Source organism: Hemicordylus capensis, chromosome 2 (assembly GCF_027244095.1).
Source record: "Hemicordylus capensis ecotype Gifberg chromosome 2, rHemCap1.1.pri, whole genome shotgun sequence".
In the NCBI taxonomy this organism is placed as follows: Eukaryota; Metazoa; Chordata; class Lepidosauria; order Squamata; family Cordylidae; genus Hemicordylus; species Hemicordylus capensis.
The window spans coordinates 426,956,519-426,978,396 of record NC_069658.1 but is presented as its reverse complement, the minus strand read 5'-3'; positions in this window follow the sequence as shown (position 1 = coordinate 426,978,396).

The following is a 21,878-nucleotide window of genomic DNA, read 5'->3' as shown; positions in this document are numbered from 1 at the left end:
CAAGGGGCATGGCTTAGGCGGTTGGGAGCATGCGCTTTGCATGTAATGGGGAGCCCCCCCAAGAAGATCTTGTCCCTTGGCCTCCAGGGGTCTCACTACACCCCTGTGTATGAGCACTGTAAGATATTCCCCTCAGGGGATGGAGCCACTCTGGGAAGAGCAGAAGGTTCCAAGTTCCCTCCCTGGCAGCATCTCCAAGAGAGGGCTGAGAGAGATTGCTGCCTGCAACCTTGGAGAAGCCGCTGCCAGTCTGTGAAGACAATACTGAGCTAGATAGACCAATGGTCTGACTCAGTAGAAGGCAGCTTCGTATGTTCTTCATAAACCCCACCACCTATTAAGATAATTGAGGGAGGTCCAGTTGTGGTTACCACTGGCTCATTTGATGGTGGCCCAAAACCGAGTCTTCTCTAGGGTTGCCCCAGGTATCTGGAACACACTCACAAACCAAATCAAAGACTCCCTATCTCTGGCTATTTTTAAGCAACTCTTGAACGTGTCTATTTTGTCAGGCTTTTAGTTCATAACTTTTAAAAGTTTTATTTTATGGTTATTTTAAGATGTTTTGTGGGATTTGTGGTTTTAATTGTTTTAATCTGTAAACCACTCATATTTTATATGGGGTGGCATATAAATGCGATCAATCCATCAGGCTGGTCAAATATCAATTTAGTTGGTTTCTATGGGTTGTGATTGACAAATATGTCGTCTCTGAAATGAATATGGCTCTGAGCAATGGTGGCTGCCCTGGTGCTGCCACCCACCAACTGCCAACCCTCTCTTTTCTCCATGCTCCTTGAAAAGAGGATCAGAGGGAGAGACAGAAGCATGCACGGAGGACATGTTTGGCCCTCTGTTTCCCCTCACTCAGCAGGAGCCACCAGAAAAACTAGCACTGCTGATCAGTATGTCCCAGTCTGCAGTTTGGGTACCAGCCTTTGTTGACTCTGCTTGGCAATGCAGTAACTGCTCGATTTGCATAGGTATGTTAAGAGTACAGTAAGTAATCCAGTGAGGTTAGGATTTCCTAGATTTTAAGATCCCAAAAGCTGACTACAGTCTTCCTCATACAGCCCAGTGGCAATCTATCCAATTAAACAGGGGTGGCCCTTTCAGGAGGCAGGGTGAGGTGGCTGCCTCAGCCACAGATATGGGGAGCATCACAGGAGCATGGACCCTTTCCACCAGAGCCACTATGCTACCATCCACCACCTCCATCCTTCCTACCCTATTGGGGCATGCTGTTCATTTTCTTCTCCTCACCCCAGAGCTAGGAACATTCTTGCTGCTACTGCCTGACTTGGTGGCAAAGTCTGAGCATGCTCACGTGTCTCCGCTGCTGTTTTGGCAACATGGCCTGAGAATGCTGAGCAACCACAAATACGATGAATATTTATATACTGCTTTTCAGCAAAAGTTCACAAAGTGGTTTACATAGAGAAATAAATAAGATGGCTCCCTGTTCCCAAAGGGATCACAGTCTAAAAAGAAACATAAAATCGACACCACCACCAGCCACCTAAGGGGTGCTGTGCTGGGGCTGGATAGGGCCCGTTGCTCTCCCCTTGCTAAATAAAGAGAATCACCCCTTTTAAAAGGTGCTCTTTGCTCAGTTAGCAAGGGACCCACTGATGGGAGGGCACCCTATTTCCCTTTGCCTCAGGCAGCAAAATGTCTTGGACCATCCCTGTAATGGTGTAATTAAAGCAAATTCTTATATCACCCTGTAGCGTGTTAAATCCATCCTATCTCCTTTCAGACTTGGAGGTGGCTAAGATAATCCCCGGACTGACAATCTAGTAATGAGCTTTACCACTTTGGCCGTCCATCTGTTTTTGGACTACAACTCCCATCACCCCCAGCTATAATGGCCAATCGTCAAAGGTTATGGGAGTTAGTCCAACATCTGCAGGAGGGATGAAGTTGCACAACCCTGATCTAGTTGTGTAAAAGATTTCTAGAAGGACAACTAACAGAAATATGCTAAGGGAGGAATGGAGCAAAGGATTGCATTATTCCATGTGAGTGTATCAGTGGGAGACTATTAAATCTGTTAAAGATCTATTAAAGCCTTGACTTGAGATCTCAGACTCAGAGCTATTCCAGACATGTTGAGCATAGGTTGCTCAACATAGGTTGAACATAGGTTGCTTAGGTTGCTCTGGCAAAGCTTAGCTAATTTACCATAATGCTAAGGTAACAAGCTGAAGCTATCTTATTGGGGATGCTAATGGGACTACAGTGGCATTAGGCTTTCAGAGAGAAACTATAGTTGCATCAGTACAAATAGTTTTAGTATTAAATTTAGCATCACTCCTGTTTTGAAAGAACTACACTGGCTGCCAACAGGTTTCCAGGCAAAATACAAAGAGCTGGTTATTACCTCTAAAGCCCTTAACCGCTTGGGACATGGTATTTAAGAGAGTGCTTTCTTCATTAAGAACCCTGCCGCCTATTAAGATCTTCAGGGGAGGTTCATCTCAGGATGCCACCAGCTCGTCTGGTGGCAACTCAAAGGCGAGCCTTCTCTGTAGTTGCCCCAGGGCTGTGGAATGCACTTCCTGCTGAGATTAATGCTGCTCCATCCCTGTTGATTTTTAGGAAACAACTGGAGACACATCTCTTCAGCCAAACTTTTTAGTGGAAGTTTTAGTTGTTTTAAGTTGAATGTTATTGATTGTTTTAACTTTAAATTGTATGTATGTTTTAAATGGGTTGATCTTTGGGGGGGGGTTGTCATTGTAAACCACATAGAGACTTTGGTAGTGGGCAGTATATAAATATGTTAGTTAAATAAACTGCATGCACAATAATGAGCTGCATTTGATTCTGGCCATGTGGGAACTGGAAAAGGAACACACCCACAGGATTAACAGGTCAGTTACGAGAATGACCCTCTAACACTGGAAGACTACTTTAACAACACCTCCTAACAGTGCTCTGACCAGATGAGCTAGCCCTCTGCTGAAGATGTTGGACATCCCTTTGATGTTAAGTGAATGTGTGAGGGAGAAAAATGGAAGGGCAGCCAGTTGGCCAGACGCTCCAGCAGCCCACAAAGTCAGTGCTTGTCTGCTGGATGTATGGAAGGTTGGCGGCTGGCTACGTCTGCAAGTACCAGGGAAGCATCCTCCATATATTCAAGACTATCCTTTGCAAACAAGTGCTGAATGCCCTGGTGACTGAAGGAGGGCCTGGTTGACTCATGTATCAGCCTAGGTGGTGTGGCTAGCCAGCATGCACCTGTTTCCTCCTCACACATTCAGCTAGTGCATGGGCGGAGGCAGGCACAGAATAACACCTGCATAGAACTACTATGAGCATTGGCTGTCTACTAACATAGGTCTCTATGAACTTAGAGAGCCAGTATGGTGTCGTGGTGAGAGTGCTGAAGGGGCGTGGGGACAATGGAGCAGGGGGTGGATGGGTGTCCCTCAGCCACTGGGGTCTGGGAGAGCCAAGGCACACTCAGAGGACACGCCTGCTCCCAACCCTCCCACACCCAGATGACGGGTTCACTGGCTGGGAGCATGAGGCACACCTCTCTCCTTCCCAGACAGTGGCTCCAGTGTTCTCTCTAAATTTTTTCATCTGTGTGCAGAATGAGTTCTGTTCTGGGTGGCAGTATCATGGCAGTGTGTGTGCATGTGCATTCAGAGTGGGGCCTTCCTGATTCAACCTGAGCAGGGTCTAAAACTAACTGAGTGGACATCAGGAAATGTGTGAGTGCGCGCACATGCACACACCTAAGAGGGAACAGTAGCTGGCTCAGAGCCTTTTCCCCTGCCTTGCTCTCAATGAAATGGTGTCTGGGAAGGATCCCTAGTGGCCGCTCCCCTGCGTCCATGTCAGATGCAGAGGGCGTAGTCAGTGCCTGGACAGGGCCATTCAACCCTGTTGTAAAGTGTCCCCACCCCACCCCCCGCCAGTCAGCGGTGTTGTATCGCTGAATAGAAGCTCCTCTCTCTGTGAGGAAGAGAAAGAAGCTCCCAGTCAGCAATTCAATGAACTGCTGACTGAGGAGGGGAAACTTTGCAAGAGACCAGACCCCCTGCATCTGACATGGACACAGGGTGTGTGGTTTGGGTTCATGTGCAGTGATCGGTGAAGAAGGGAGCTGCTGGTGGGAGGGACTTTGTGCCATGGCCACCTGCGGGCTCCCTACAAACCTGGAGTGCTGTGCTAGGCCTGGGGAGACCCAAATTCAAATCACTGTTCAAGCAGGAAACTCACTGGGTGACTCTGGGCCAGGCATTTTTCTCTTAGCCCAATCTGTTTCACAGGGTTGTTGTGAGGATAAACATAACCATGCACACCACTCTGGGCTGCTTGAAGGAAAAGCGGGATATATATGTAAATTAAATATAAATAAATCTTATGTATATCTATCAGTCATGATAGTTCTCCCCTTCACCAGGTCTGCCTATGAGCCAGTAGCAGCCCCTTCCTATTTGCTGTCTTTGGGTGGATTAAACGGCCTGTTCCTTGCAGCCCAGACCACTCCAGCCCATCGAGCAGCTTGTGTTCTGTTTCGCATGTCTTTTTTCCTCCTTAATTCAGACGCACATGCAGCAAAGTTGGCACCAGTTCTTCCAGCCAATGAACATGGTCATTCCCACAAAAACATGTACAAGTGTACATGACATCTGAACACACACACACTGCCTTGGGATTGTGTTTAATTAAAGACAGTATATAATTTTAACAATAAATAATACTTTTTCTGTGGTTTAATATAGTGGTCCCGCCCTCTTAATAAAAATGTAAATGTGGTCCTCATAGTAGGGGTGTGCACAAATCAAATTCTGCAATTCGATTTGAGGTAGAATTTTCCAGCAAACAGGCCTCAAAATGGCATTAGAATCACCCAAATTGATTTGGGCGATTCACTTCACCTCATCAAAGCTCTCTATTCGAGCCCAAATCAGGCCTTCTATTTTGAGAGCGATTCCATTCGGGATTGAATCAGCGAATTACTCCCCATTCAACCTGAATTGAGTCAAGGTCAAATTAAATTCCACACACCTACCTCATAGTGATTTGAATTTTGCACTCTAATTTCCTACCCTACACAGGAATAGGATTAACCCTGTAACACTTAACTTGGTTCTGTTCTCGGGAATTACAAAACACAGTCTAGGAGTATGAGATCCTTATCTGTCAGAAAACATACTGGAAAATACCAATCTAAAATAAGGTTCTTTCTTCATGTTCCTTCTTTTCTCTCTACTGTCGTCCTTCTTCCAATCTGAAAGGTGGAGTGTCTCCGCATTCTCAGTCATGTTATAGCAGGGGTTCCCAACCTGTGATATGCCAAATGTTGCTGAACTACAACTCCCATCATCCTCAGCTATAATTTGCCACCCCTGCTACTGCCAACTCATTTGGTGGTCACATAGAGACGGGCCTTCTCGGCTTCTGCCCCGAGATTGTGGAATGCACTCCCTGCTGAGTTATGATCCTCCCCATCTCTGGCTATTAAAAAAAAAACATTTGAAAATGCTTTTTTTACCCAAGCTTTCTCAGGATTTTAATAAAAAAATATTGTTTAATTTTATGGTTTTTAATTTATTGTATTTTAACTTTATATGTGCTTTATGTTGAATTGTTTTAACTTTTATATGTGTTTTAGTTGTTGGCTGCTCAGAGACGTAAGTTTGGGTGGGGTGTAAATTTGATAAATAAATAAATAAAATAATAAATCTGGAGTACCATAGGTTGGGGACCAGCAACTGTTTGAATTATATATCATAAGTTTTTGTAAAAGAAAACACAAAGCTCCAAATCTTCAACAAACACATACAAGAAAGAGAGAGAGAAAGAAAGCGAACTGACAGAGGCCTCATCTGGGGAGAACAAAGGAAGAGGAGTTGTTTGTTCTGTGCCTGTTCCATAGTCTTCTGAAGACTGGCAACAAGTATCTTGGATGGAAGAAAAAAGAGCAGGCGTCCAAGTGCTGTTGGATACATTCAAGACAAAATTGCAAATTTGAAAGTGCCTGTGCATTTTAAGAGCGTTGGTTGTAATTACTTTTGAATATATCTCACCAGTAAAATATCCATCATTATGAAGGGAGTTGTACGTGCGGAAGACTTATATTCTGCAAAGTCTTCAGGGGACTGTATCCAGTAGACCAAGACAATGACCCTGAATTAATGGTAAGAAAATTTAATGTTCCTTTATTTTAAACTGTATAAGCACAGTCCATTGATACAGTAAAGATCTAGACCCTTTTTCCCCGCCCCCAAGCACTAACTGCTAAATACAGAATATAAGGTTTTGCTGTTCTACAAGTTAGGCAATGAAATAAGCAAGTCTTTTATAAAAGTTGTGAGGTATAATGACATTACTGTTGAAAGTTTCAGGCCCTTCTATCTAGGCAAAAAGGCACCTTTTCAGGTGGTGAAGGTAAAATGTGCCATCAAGTCAGTGTCAACTCCTGGAGACCTCAGAATCCTGTGGTTGTCTTTGGTAGAATCCAGGAGGGGTTTGCCATTGCCATATACCGTGCAGTATGAGATGATGCCTTTCAGCATCTTCCTGTATCACTGCTGCCTGATATAGGTGTTTCCCATAGTCTGGGAAACATAGCAGTGGGGATTCAAACAGGCAACCTCTGGCTAGCTAGTCAAGTCTTTTCCTCACTGCGTTTCCCAGTGGGGAAACCCCACTGTGTTTCCCAGGCTATGGGAGATGGCCCAGAGACGAAAGTTTGGGGCAGTGTACAACTTTGATAAACAATAAACAAACAAACCCCTCCTGTATTCTACCAAAGACAACCACAGGGCTCTGTGATCGCCAAGAGTTAACACCGACTCAATAGCACACTTCAGAGGTGGTAGCTCTTTAACATTTAGCAGAAAGAGAATAACGGTCCCTATTCAAACTAACATCATATTATTTATTATTATTACTACTACTACTACTACTACATTTTATATCCCGCTCTTCCTCCAAGGAGCCCAGAGCGGTGTGCTACATACTTAGGTTTCTCCTCACAACAACCCTGTGAAGTAGGCTAGGCTGAGAGAGAAGTGACTGGCCCAGAATCACCCAGCAAGTATCATGGCTGAATGGGGATTTGAACTTGGGTCTCCCCGGTCCTACTCTAGCACTCTAAACACTACACCACGCTGGCTCTCCCTCCTAATGGCTGTTGGTGGTGTCTCCTTTTTGGTGGTGGAGGTTAGACTGTAAGCCCATTTGCACTGAGAACCATCTTCTCGTTTCTTTTGCTAACTGAGCAACGAGGCCACTTTTTAAAGTGGTGGTGCTCTTTATTGAGCAGGGCAGGGGCGTAATAAGGCTGGAGTGGGCCCAGAGACAAAATTTTTAAATGGGCCCCTCGCTGATACACACACACACACTTCACAATATATAGTCATGTGACTTGCCTCTGGGGGGACCCTCTAGGCATGGGGGCCCCCAGGCAGCCGCCTCCCCTTGCCTAATAGTAGTTACGCCCCTGGAGCAGGGGGAGAGCAACTGGCCCTATCCATCCCCAGCACAACATCCCTCCAGTGGCTGTTGTTGGTGTCTCTCATATGTTTATTTTTTAGATAGTGAGCCCTTTAGGGACAGGGAGCCACTGTATTTATATCTATGTAAACAACTTTGGGAACCTTTTGTTGAAAAACTATTATTATTATTAACAATAATATTAATAGCAGGAGCAGCCTGAGCTGCTATGTGTCACAGAGACCTGAATGGACATGGCTGGGAAGTGCATACTCTTTACCAGTTGTGTCCTCCAGATTTCTGTGTGCAGCACCAACCAAGTCAGGAAGAGCAGAAAGGTGGGTTGCTCTGCTTCATCAGGTGACTATCTTGCTCTCTAGATGCTCCATCCACCAATCCTCCCATTCGGAGTGTCTGCACCTAGTGTTGGGGATGGCCACAAGACTGGATTGGCATTGCATTGGTATACCACCCACCCTGCTGCTCAACAGTCTCCCTACTCAAGCTGTCAGAGGTGGTCTCAGATGTGGTGTTCCAAGACCACCTGAACTGATAGGAGCAGGAAAAGCATATTTTCCCACTACTGTTGCATCTGTACAGTGCTGGCCAGTAGAGATGTTCCAGGTGGTCAGGGAACCCCTTCATGGGTCCTCAGGACCCACTTGACCACTCAGTGAGGCGATTCTCACAATCAGTAAGAAGTGCCGTAAGGGGGTTTGCGGGGAGAGTGCTTAGCCCGCTCTCCCCGCAGACGATCAAAAGGGAGCCCTGGGCGGCTGGATCGGCCGCCCACACCACTGCCGGCTCCGTCATGGAGCTGGCGGGGGCTGCGGGGATCGGGGGCCGTGCAGCCCCCCAGAAGTTCCAATATGCCCCACGCGGGTGCACAGGGCATCCTGGAGAGACCCGCAAGCCTGGGAGGCTGCTTGGGGGTCTACTCGTGTGTTGCCACGCGCTGCAGTGACACACGATCAAAAAGATGAGGTTAATGGAGTGCTCGCTCGGTTAACCTCGGCAAAGGGGAGGAGTATTTAGGGTGGCTAGCTGCCAGGAGCCGCGCGGCCCCCATTGAAGCACACGGTCACCCCAAAGCAGGCTAGGCTCCCTGAGTCCTCTTTGGGGCGATTGTGAGAATCACTTCATTATCTTGCTTTGGCCAATCTGCTTTGCACTGCAGAGAAAATTGCTCATACCTGCGCTGATTTGGACAATGTACTTGTGGCAGAGTCAGAACTGGATGCCACCAAATGGTGACAAATTTGGTCCCGTTATAATGTGTGCTTTATATAGTGGGCTCCACTCCTACTCAGAAGGTGGTGCTGGGGGACTTGGCCACTGGCCTATGAGGTGCCAGAAGGTTCCATGTTGTCCTCCATGCTGTTCAACCTCTACATGCAACTGCTGCAGGAGGTTGTCTGAAAGGTTTGATTACAGTGTCATCAGTACACTCTAGCTGTCATTTAAGTAATTTGATGCTAGGAAGGCGATGGAAGCCCTGAACTGGTGTTTGGATGTGGTTCTGGTCTAAAGGCGAACAAGCTGAAGCTTAATCCAGACAAGATGGAGTTACTCTGGGTTAGCAGATCTGACAATCCAGGTAGTGAGACACACCCTGTTCTGGATGCGGTTGCCTTCCCCGAAGGACCAAGTTAACAGCTTTGAAGTACTTTTTGGTCTGGCACTGTTCCTGGATGCCCAGAAGTGCCTTTTACCAGCTTTGGCTGCTGGGCCATCTGCAACCCGATTTGGAGAAGATGGATCTTGCATCAGTCACCCATGCATTAGTTACATCCAAGTTAGACTACTGTAATATGCTCTCTGCGGGGCTCCCTTTCAAGTGAGTTCGGAAGCTTCAGCTAGTCCAAAATGCTGCCATAAAAATATATATGAACAATATACAAGCGTAACACCTCTTCAGCAGCAGCTTCACTAACTACTGGTTTGCTTCCAAGCCACATTCAGAGTGTGGGGGTTAACCTTTGCACAGCCTACATGGCCTGGGGTTGGAAGACTGGAAGGAGTGTCTGAGCCTGTTACCAACCACACTTATTCTACTCAGTTCCCAGGAGCCTCCCTGTTTGCAGCTGCATCTCCAAGCTTGGAGATTGCACTTTGGATATACTCAGGAGCTGCACCACAGTGTGAGCTCTCCGTTTATAGTACACACGGGGACAGGTCACTTAGCTGGCAGTGGGCTAGTCGCCCCCAGATTTGGCTGCAAAGAAAGCAAATTGGAACAGAGATCAAGATGCACACACCCCCTCCCTATACTGGGGACCCCAGCTAAGTAGATTCTGAGTTAACTATAGGGAGTTAACCGGCATCCAAGGCCACTCTAAACTTAGAGTGAACCACCTTGCTCCCCTCCCTCCTTTCACAGGAGATAACAGGCTAATGAGCTGATTATGCCAAGCAGGAAAAAAGGCAGATAAGGTAGTGGTAGGGAAGTAATTTTCTCCCCATCACAAAGGAAATGAGTCAGTGAGGTGGGCCTAGAGGTGTTATTTATCTATCTATCTATCTATCTATCAGATTTTTATACCACCTGATATGTACAACTCTAGGCAGTGTACACAATTTAAAATATTTAAAAGTCAAAACAGATTAAAATACATGACACAAAAACAGCACAGAACAGTTATTAAAACAAATTGCTAAAATTATTAAAAATAATAATTTTAATAAAATTATTCATAGGATTACTGGAGAGCCCTTCCCAGCATGGATATTCTTTCATGCGCCTGCTGATTTTCTGATTTTCATTACAATCAGCCGCATTTGCAAAAGGTAAATCCCACATTGTTACACCCAGGAAGAACAATCAGACACAATCCAGGCCCACCCTGGCCCTTCTAATCAGCAAAGTATAACCGCAGGAATGTGCCCTCCAAGGCACGTTTTGGGATATAAGTATCCCCAGTTACATGACCCAGTATGCTTCCTTGTATACATTGTGTGCTGTAATTGGGACTCCGTTGAGCACTATGCTCTCTCGCAACCGACAAAGAGCTTGAAATCACTATCTGGATCGGTCCTTGTGCCAGTCCATCCAGTTTGCCTCACAGAAAAGAAGAAGAAATAAAAAAGTTCCTTTAATCATAACTTTAACATAATAAAATGCAACCTTTCAAGGGGGGGGGACCAGTGAGGGGACCACCTCCTTCTAGGGATTTTTTTTCCCTTCAGAACATGAACAATTCATTGAAATTCAACCAAATTGCTGAAAATTCCTCTTCTTTACATTTCTGTTGGAAAAAGAACAGTTCAAATGCCAACAAGGAACATATATCAGTTATCTAGAACTGCAATTCAGGAGTAAGATTGTTCTTCCAGTGCTATATTATAATCCTTTTGGTGACCCCCTAAGCATGAAGAATCCACAATTCTTAATGTAATGCTACATTCCATATGCTGGGGATGTACCCCAACAAAACATGAACATCCTTGACAGGTAATGTTTGCTGTAAAGTCATGCTAACATGGATTTCAAGCCAAAATGGAACGCTACCTGGACAGGACCAAACCGTATGCGTGAGTGTACCCTCATACAAATTATACCTCCAACATCTAGGTGTCAGCAGCCAACCCTTCTTAAACATTCTCTGAGATATCCAATAAGTATGAAATAAAAGTTTCTGCTGTTTTAGGCTTTTAGCCACATTTTTAGATCCAAAGAGGCATGTTTCACTGCCTTCAAAGCTACCCACCATTGGTTTAATAGAGTATTCAAGATTATTATTCCAAAGGTCTCAGATATAACCAATGTCAATCTAATCAATATCTTTAAGCTTCTAAAAAAGCAGAATTCCAGGTCTAATGATAGAGATGGAGTTTCAGAAGCTGTGATCACATCAGGACCAAAAAGCTGTGATAATAGATGTTTCAGCTGAATAAACTGCCAGCTAGCATTTAAAGATAAATGCACATGAGCCCCAGTGTGAGCCCTGGTTGGGAGCAGGAGCTTTTACCTGTTCTCCACCACCCACCTGCAGCTTCCTGCTGTGGGGGCGCTTGGCCCAAGTACCGCTGCATGGCACCAGCATGCACATGGCATCTGCGCATGTGCAGACGTCATGTGCATGCTGGTGCCACACGGGGTTGCTTGGGCCAAGTACTGCCCCAGCAGGAAGCTGCATGGGGTGGCAGATAGCAGGTAAGGACCTGCTCTCCTCTTTCTTAAAGCTCTTGCTCCCAACCAGGGCTCACTCTGGGGCTCGAACGGTGCTTTGAACACCAACACCAACACCCTGTTAGCCTCCCCCACCCACCAAAAAAAATTATGAGCAATCTTTAAATAGGGATTCTCCCACAGCATGAGCTTTTCATGTGAGAAGGGATCATAAACATGTCTAGAACCCAAAATTCTCCATATATGCCTTGTAGCTTTAAACACAGGTAATGACCAGATCCACGAACAACTGATGAACCAAGCAACTGCCAAGATTTCAGTGGGGCAGATAACTTTCAAGCTGTAGCCGAAGACTGAAACTCATTGTTCCACCCTAGGACTTAAAACAGAATAAATGCCCAGTGGTTAGCTTGAAAATATGGAAAGTTAAACTTGCCTTCTTCAATGGGTAGTTGAAGTTTATGAAGAGAAAATCTAGGCAGGTGTCTTTGACATAAGAAGTCATTAACTCACTTAAAATATGATGAAGGTACAAGAATCAGAAGACCTCTTAAAATATATATATGAGCCTTGGCGATTCACCTTAATCATATTTATTTTGCCCCAAATACTCAACAGAATTGCAGCCCACCAATCTAAGTCGTCTTTCATTTGAACCACAAATTTGGAAAAGTTTAACAACCCCAAACCTTACAATCAACAAAATCCAGAGAACCTAAAGGCTTCAAATCCAATTTTCCCCAATTTATGGAGTAACCCAATCAATTACCAAACTTTTTAATTAAAGAAATAAGACTGGGAATTTAGATATCTGGTTTCTCAATAAAGCATAAGACATCATCTGCATATATAATCAACTTGTGCTCAATCCCACCTACTGTAGTACACAATATGTTATCAGAATCCATAATAGCATAAGCCAAAGGTTCTAACACCATACTGAAAAAAGAGGAGAAAGAGGACATCCCTGACGTGTGACCCATTCTAGCCTAATTGAAGGTGACAATAGCCCGTTGGTGATGATTTGTGAGTAAGGAGCTATATATAGCATAATAACCCAAGTAAAAAAACTTGGGGGAAATCCAAATTGAATCAAAACAAGTTTCAGGAACCCCAGATGAACCATGTCAAACATCTTCTCCATGTCTAAAGAAATAGCAGCTGGCTCTTTCTTCTCTGAGGATAAGGCTAACACATTAATCAACAATCTAATCTATATATACAATTCTCTAAGGCATACCCATGGCTAATCCTGTGCGTGGCAGCTCTCCTGAGAGTTTACAGGCAGAAGCACTATGGTGATTGGGCAGTGGGGATTCCATATGCAGATAGGGAGGAGAAGCCTGTGATGGTTAAGGTCAGTTGTAATGCAACTGTTACTGGTTGGAAGATGTTCTTGATTGTAGAGGAGAGGAATCTCTCTATATATAAAAGGAAAGGGGCAGGGGTCTGAGAAGAGAGGGGTCGTGAGGGAGGAAAGAGCCCTTCAGGAGAAGGAGGCTGCCATTGTGTGAGATGAGGAAACAAGATCTGTTAACTCCGGAAGGAAGGAAGGAAGGAAGGAAGGGAGAGCGAAAGAGATAAAAAAGAAAAAAGAAGGGAGGAGAAGGGAGAAAGAAGGAAGGATGAGGGACGGGCCTGAGTCTGTCAGTGGCCTGAGGGCAACGAGTGGCCATGGCGGCACCTATTAGCAGCAAGGAAGGCCCAGTCAACCACTGCTGCCCTTTGGGACTACCAAGGCCGTTGGTGGAGGCAGGGAGGCAAGCAGGCAAGGGGCGGGTCCAGGCCTGTCAGCAGCCTGAGGGGAACGAGCGGCCATAGCGGTGGCGGCAGTGAGGAAGGGCCCGGTCAACTGCTGCTGCTTCTGTGGGGAGGAGCAGGAGCGGGGCTCAGGTGAGGAGGTTCTCTGGGGATAGGGGGCTGCAATGCTGTAGCTGCAACCAAGAGGGGTGAGGGGGATGCAGTAAAGGGATGGAGGAATGATCAAGAGGGGTGAGGGGGATGGAAGCAACAGGATGGAGGAGGAGGAGAAGGAGTGCAGCTCAGGTGAGGATGGGGAGATCTCTGAAATAAGGGGGCTATGTCAGGGGGTGAAGGGAGCAATCAAGTACTAGCATGCAGATGCTCTGCACGGGTTAAGCAAGTATTACCTAATCCTTGACAGCCAGATGCAAACCTTGTCTGAAATGGATGAATAATGGTACAGTTTGCACTCTACGCACCAGTGTAGTTGTCAATAACTTAGCATCAACATTTAACAAATAAATAAGTCTATATCTAGTACATAAACCAGGATCTTTACCAGGCTTAAGAAGGACAGTTATTATATAAGCCTAATTGAAAGAAGAAGGGAAATACTTGCTAAGGAAAGCATCATTAGAGACCTCCAATCAAACTGAAGCCAGGAAACTAATATACTTGTAAACCTCTGCAGAAAATCCAGATTTCAAGGATTTGATTGTGATAATTATTTCCTGTAGAGAAAAAGGTGCAGCTAGATGGCTGATCTGATCTTGAGTTAGGTGTGGAAGACGCACCTTCTGCAGGAAACTATATCTCTCTCTGCCTCAGTATTGGACATACTATACAGCTTAGAACAAAACAAAATAAAACCGTTGGTTTATATATTCAGGTTCTGTGTGGACATTGCCTTGAGCATCAACAAAGAGAAGATATAATATGTTGAGGCGATTCACACGGTGGAGGAAAACTGGGCTAAGGGAGCCCAGCCCGGTTTTCCTCCATCATGAGAACAACTGGGCTTGTGGGCGAGCCCACCAAAGTAGCCCTCCCCTTAAATGATGCTAGCGGAGCAAGCACTCTGCTAACCCCGTTTCTTTGATCGTGAGTCACCATGGTGTGGCTCCACGCTGTGATGACTCCCGAGGAGACCCCGACCGGGAGGCAACAACAAGCCTCCTGGTGTTGGGGCCCCCCCAGAATGCCCCTCACACTCATGTGGGGCATCCTGGGGGGGCCAGGCAGCCCTCGATCCCCACTGCCCCCACTGGCTCTGTGATGGAGCCGGTAGTCATGTGGGCGGCCAATTTGGTTGCCCAGGGCTTAACATCTGATCATCTTCAGGGAGAGCGGGGTTGACCCACTCTCCCCGCCAACCCCTTCCTGGCTCTGATTGTGTGTTGTTAAAATGAGAGTGCATAATTAATCTATGGAATTCTTTGCCATGGGATGTGGTGATGGCCACCAGTTTGGATGGCTTTAAAAGGGGCTTAGACAAATTCATGGAGGACAGGTCTCTCAATGGCTACTAATTTGGTGGCTGTGGGCCGCCTCAGAGGCACAATGCTTCTCAATACCAGTTTCAGAGGAGCAGAGCAGGAGAGAGGGCATGCACATACCTCTTGCCTGTGGACTCCTGAGAAGCATCTGGTGGGCCACTGTGCAAAACAGGATGCTGGACTAGATAGGCCTTGGGCCTGATCCAGCAGAACTGTTCTTATGAGATACTAAAGAATGAGATATTAACAAATAGTCCTACCTAAAACAATTTTTATGGACAAGAGAAAGAAAAGTATATTCTCGTTGGGAGGGATTTGATAAGATGCCATATATCTACTAAATTAAAATCTAACATGTAGGCCTTAAGTATAGTACGAGTGTGAGAGTATAGCCTAGACCACAGGGTGTTACGGTCAAGAAGGGGGTCAAGAGTTTGATTTAAATTCCCTCCAATAATCAAGTGATCAACTCTCAAAGCGTGCAAAACCAACTGTATATTAGTTCTGGGGAATCCGTAACTGGACCATACAAATTCATTAACTTCAAGCGTTGAGCACCCATCACCCATACTAATAATAAGTATAGGAAAGCAACACTCACCATCTGTTATTTCATGTTCAACAATTAATTAATTAATTAATTAATTAATTAAAGTAGCCATGCCCCTCACCCTCTAAGAATTGCCACTTGCACAAACACTCTCCACCCATGCAGGTTTTCTCCTGCACTGCAACAGTAACCAAAAGTGTAATGTGCTATTTTCTCTATTAGTTCTCTCTGAGATAGAAGTAAATGGATGCAATCAGAGACATCACTAGGGTATGGGCTAAGTCTGCTCTCTGTCACAGTGCTGTCACTTCAGCAATGAGGATTGCCCCATCCAACAGCAGAATGGTCCCACTACAGCAGAGCTGGCCAACTGAGGCTCTCCAGCTGTTGTTGGACAATAATTCCCACCATCCGCAGCCACAATAAATTGCGGCTGAGATTATGGAAATTGTAGTCCAAAAATAGCTGGAGACAAAGACCCAAGTAGGCCAGCCCTGCAGCCCTAAAATGCAATAGGGTGTTGGGAACTGACAATTTGATTGCATAAATAGAACAGACCGGCAGACTATAGCAATGTTATCCACACAGGTAAAACAATCACTTTTTAAATAAAAGGGGGATATATGCTGTTAGTACGCATCCCCTGCTAACTGAGAAAAGCCACACCATCATAAAGTGATGGTTCTCCAATATGTAGCAGTGTGAGAGAGCAACTGTTCCCTCTTCATTACAGGATGTCTTTTCCAATAGCTATTTGCTGGTGCCCTTGTGTCATTCATATATATATATATATATATATATATATATATATATATATATATATATAATATATAAAATAAATGAGCCTTACTGGTATAGGAAACTATCTGATTCTTTTTGCTACGTAGACCACTTTGTGAACTGTTTTTTCCCCCCAAATTCAATTTTTATTAGTTTTAACAATAATATCCATAACAAACATAATAGACAAAAGTGAACTTCCCGCGCACCTCTCTTCGTGAAACATCAACTATAAAATTTACCCTTGCTATAATAGTAGTACAAAATACAATTTTAAACCTTTTAAAAACAAACAAAACAAAACAAAACAAAAAACAATTAGTCCACCCAACCTGCATTTTTCCCCTAAATTTCAAATCCTGCTGTAAGATCCATAGTAGGAAAATAGTTCTTTAAATACAACAAGAATGGTTTCCAATCTTCTTTAAAACGTTCAAAGTTTTGGTCTCTTATCAGTGTTGTAAGTTTTGCCATCTCTGCATATTCCAAAATTTCGTGGAAGCAAACATGAAGAATGTTAAGTTATTTGTAGAAATTACTCCTTGTGTTATTCCCAGCAGGAAGGATTCTGGCTTCTTAGGAAATGTCATTTTAAATATTTTCTTTAACTCATTATATATCATATCCCAATAGGCCTTAGCCTTCCCACAGGTCCACCACACGTGAAAAAAAGTACCTTCAGAATGCCCACACTTACAACATTTATTTGAAACATTTTTATACATTAATGCCAGTTGTTTTGGTGTCAAATACCATCTATACATCATTTTGTAATAGTTTTCTTTTAAAGCATAACAAGCAGTGAACTTTAAATCATTTTTCCATAACTTTTCCCAGACTGCCATTTCTATATTACGTCCCACATCTTGAGCCCACTTTATCATGGTCAATTTAACCACTTCCTCTCTTGTCTCCTCCAGAAGTAACAATTTATACATTTTAGAAACTAATTTTTCATCATCTTGACATAATTCCTTCTCGAAATTTGAAATCTGATCATCAAATCCAACTTTAAAGTCTTTCTTATAAATCTCATTTAACTGATGATACTGAAACCAATCTCTAACCAAATTTTGTATTTCAGTTAAACTTTTTAACTTACAGTCCTTTCCCTGAAAATGTAACAAATCCCTATAAGTACCCCAACACATTTGCATGTTTACTTTTTTACATGATAAGGCTTCGATCGGAGATAACCATAACGGGGTTTTAGGTTCCAACCAGTTTTTATATTTTAACCACACCCTCATTAAGCTCCTTCTCACATAGTGGTTCAAAAAGTCTTTATGTATTTTACTTTTTTCATACCATAAATAAGCATGCCATCCAAACCTTCTGTCAAATCCCTCCAAATCAAGAACTCTAGGGTTTCTCAATGTTATCCATTCTTTTATCCATGTCAAACAAAAACATCAAAATACAACCTTAAGTCTGGCAAGGCAAGACCACCTCTTTCCTTTACATCTGTTAAATTCTTAAAATTAATTCTTGGTCTTTTCCCCTGCCAAACAAATTTAGTTATGTCCTTCTGCCATTGCTTGAAACAAGTTAAAGTGTTGATTATAGGAATAGTCTGAAAGAGAAATAACATTTTAGGCAAAACATTCATCTTCACCACTGAAATTCTTCCCATTAAAGATAAATTCATTTTAGCCCATCTTTGTAGAGCCATTTTCACTGAGTTCCATATTTTGACATAGTTATTGGTGAACAACAAGGAATTGTTATTTGATAACAGACCCCTAAGTATTTAACTTTCTTCTCCACTTTTAGCTCACTTATTTCTTTGTGAACTGTTTTTGGTTGAATAGCAACCCCCCAATAGCAACCCCTGCTAACTGGGCAAAGAGCCACCTTTTACCATGGTGATTCTCTTTATTTAGCAGGGGGAGAGTAACTGGCCCTATCCACCCCCAGCACAGTACCTCCAGTGCCTGTTGCTGGTGTCTATCTTATGTTTCGTTTTAGAATGTGAGCCCTTTGGGGACAGGGAGCCATCTTATTTATTTGTTATTTCTCTTTGTAAACCGCCCTGAGCTATTTTTGGAAGGGCGGTGTAGAAATCTAAATAATAATAACAACAACAACAACATGATGTTCTAAATAAGAATAATACCCAGAGCAACGAAGGCCTTGGAAAGGATATTTATATGCCGTGACATGTCTATACCTACAAAGATTAGAATCATTCAGACAATGTTTTTCCCCGTGACACCCTATGGGTGCAAAAGCTGGACTTTGAAGAAGCAAGATAGGAAAAGCATTGACGCTTTTGAACTTTGGTGCTGGAGAAGACTTTTGAAGACACCATAGACAGTCAGGAAAACAAACAAATGGATCACAGAACAAACCAATCCAGAATTTTCACTCGAGGCACCAATGACCAGGCTCAGACTATAATACTTTGGACACATTATGTGAAAACCTAGCTCCCTTAAGAAGTCCATAATCTTGGGAAAAGTTGAAGGAAAGAGAAGAAGAGGATGACCAGCAGTAAGGTGCATGGACTCAATTACAACAGCAATGAATGCACCACTGAGAGACCTTAAAGGCCAAGCTGAAGACAGATCATCCTGGAGAGAATCTATCTATGTGGTTGGTAAGAGTCAACACTGACTTGATGGCACTTAGTCAATCAATTGATTAATTAACATGGGTTAATAGGGTTCATATCACAATACGCACACACAGCGTGAAGAAGCAGCAAGGACTAAACATACCTTGAGGTGGGGCTAATGTCCCTTGGTCAAAGCCAGCTCTAGTACCATCCAAGGTCCTGCAGTCCTGATTTTGCTGGGGTAGTATGATTTTCAGAGCTCTATTTCAAAAACACATATCTCTAATCCTCCTTTGAATTTATTTTGTTTAAAATCAACATTACACTTGCTTAGGAGAACAGTAATTGAAGGGCTCTGAATAGCACCACCCACTGATTGATAAATAAATAAATAAATAAATAAATAAATAAAATTATCTGATTATCAGTTAATTAACTGATAAATTAATCATGGGTGTATGGGGAATGGGAATGCTACAGTTGCTCATTGGTAAGTAAAATCAACTTGGCATATATTCAGAGAACTGTTACTTCTGCTTTAGAGTTCTTTGCTATGATTTATTTATTTATTTATTCCATTTATAAACTGCCCAGTCCAAAGGCTCTGGGAGGTGTACAACAAATTTAAAAAGACATAAAAACAGGCACCATTTAAGACACACTGATAAAAGCAATATAAAAACAATTCAAGTACAATTAAAAGCCATTTAAAACTTTAAAAAATTAAAGACCTTGGAAGGACAGGTCAAACAAGTAAGTTTTTAGGGCTCTCTTAAAGGCCGACAGTGAGCCTAAACTGCGGATATCTGCCAGGAGTGCATTCCATAGGCCAGGAGCAGCTACAGAAAAGGCCCGGTTCTGAATTGCCACCAGATGTACTGGTAGTAACTGGAAATGGACCTCTCCAGTTTGGGAGCATACCAAAGAAGGCACAGAGCTTTAAAGCTAATAACCAGCACTTTATATTTTGCCTGGAAACATATCAGCAGCCAGTGCAACTATTTTAAGACAGGCATAATATGGTCTCTCTGGGTTACCCCAGAGACCAGTCTGGCTGCCGCATTTTGAACTAACTGAAGTTTCTAAACTACGTACAAAGGCAGCCCCACGTAGAGCGCATTGCAGTAGTCGAGCATGGAGGTTACCAGCTATGCACCACTGTTTTGAAATCGTTCTCTTCAAGGAATGGCCGCAGCTGTCAAATCAACTGAAGTGGATAGAAAGCACTCCTGGCCATAACCTCCACCTGAGATGGAGGTGGATGATCCATCATTTACTCATTGACCATGGGCTACTCACTTATTGCTGTACTTCAGTGTTACTAATCTATATGGCATTAAATATCCCCTAACATCTTACGCATGCATGATAGTGCATACATTTTCTTACATGCAGATTTGCCTTGTAAGGTCACATTGGCACACACTTTTTCCTTTGGCTGTTTATGCTATGTTTTGCAACTGGATTGTGTTGGGACTCACCATTGTCTACCAGACCCAACTGTTGGGCTGCCAGATTCTAGTCTCATCCACTAGTTCACAAGAATGTCCCTATGTTTACACACGTGGACAAATGTGTTGGTACCCCTCCACGTGGTACCTCCATGTGGTACCCCTCCACGAAAAAAGAAGAACCCACGACTGTAAATGTGATAATGTGATAAATGTGATAAATGAGCCTTTTGGAAGGGCGGTATAAAAGTTTTAATAATAAATAAATAAATAAATAAATAATTGTCTCTGAAATAACTTGAAGCTGACAAAAGTAATTGGCACACATTGTTTATTCCGCACTGAACAAAAATCAGACTTTGCTTTAGAGTTTTGATGCAAAAGAATATTTCAAATAAGAACACAAATGAAAATAGCATGGACAAAAATGATGGGACCCTCAACCTAATATTTTGTTGCACATTAGAGGTAATCACTGCAAACAAGTGATTCCTGTAACTCTCAATGAGACTTCTGCACTTGTCAACAGGTAGTTTGGCCCACCCTTCCTAAGCAAATTGCTCCAGCTGTGTCAGGTTTGAAGGGTGCCTTCTCCAGACTGCATGTTTCAGTTCTTTCCATAGATGTTCAATAGGATTCAAATCAGGGCTCATCGAAGGCCACTTCAGAATAGTCCAATGTTTTGCTCTTAGCCATTCTTGGGTGCTTCTAGCTGTGTGTTTTGGGTCATTATCCTGTTGGAGGATCCATGACCTGCGACTGAGACACAGCTTTCTGACACTGGGCAGTACGTTTCACTCCAGAATGTCTCGATAGTCTTGAGATTTCATTGTTCCCTGCACAGACTCAAGGCACCCCATGCCAGACACAGCAAAGCAGCCCCAAAACATAACCGAGCCTCTTCCGTGTTTCACAGTAGGTATAGTGTTATTTTCTTTGAAAGCTTCATTTTTTCGTCTGTGGACATAGAGCTGATGTGACTTGCCAAAAAGCTCCAGTTTTGTCTCATCTGTCCAAAGGACATTCTCCCAGAAGCATTGCGGCTTGTCAATATGTATTTTAGCAAATTCCAGTCTGGCTTTTTAATGTTTTTCTTTCAACAGTGGAGTCCTCCTGGGTCTTCTTCCATTGAGCCTACTGTCACTCAAAAAGTGACGGATGGTGTGATCAGACAGTGATGGACCTTGACCTTGGAGTTCAGCTTGTATCTCTTTGGAGGTTGTCTTTGGCTTTTTGTCAACCATTCTCACTGTCCTTCTGCCCATTCTGAGGTTGATTTTCCTCTTGTGGCCACATCCAGGGAGGTTAACTGTAGTCCCATAGACCTTGAACTTCTTAATAATATTTGCAACTGTTGTCACAGGAACAGCAAACTGCTTGGAGATGGTCTTATAGCCTTTGCCTTTAACATGCTTGTCTATAATTTTCTTTCTGATCTCCTCAGACAACTCTCTCCTTTGCTTTCTCTGGTCTGTGTTCATTGTGGGACACACAAGGATACCAAACAGCAGAGTGACTACTTTTCTCCATTTAAATAGGCTGAATGACTGATTGCACAATTGGAGGCATGTGTGATACTAAATAAAGAAAACAGCTAATGTGAAAAATCACTCTAATCCAATTATTTATGATCTTTTCTAGGGGTATCAACAAATGTGTCCAGGTCACTTTAGAATATCTTTGTAGAATAAGCAATACTTTATCTCTTTTCACA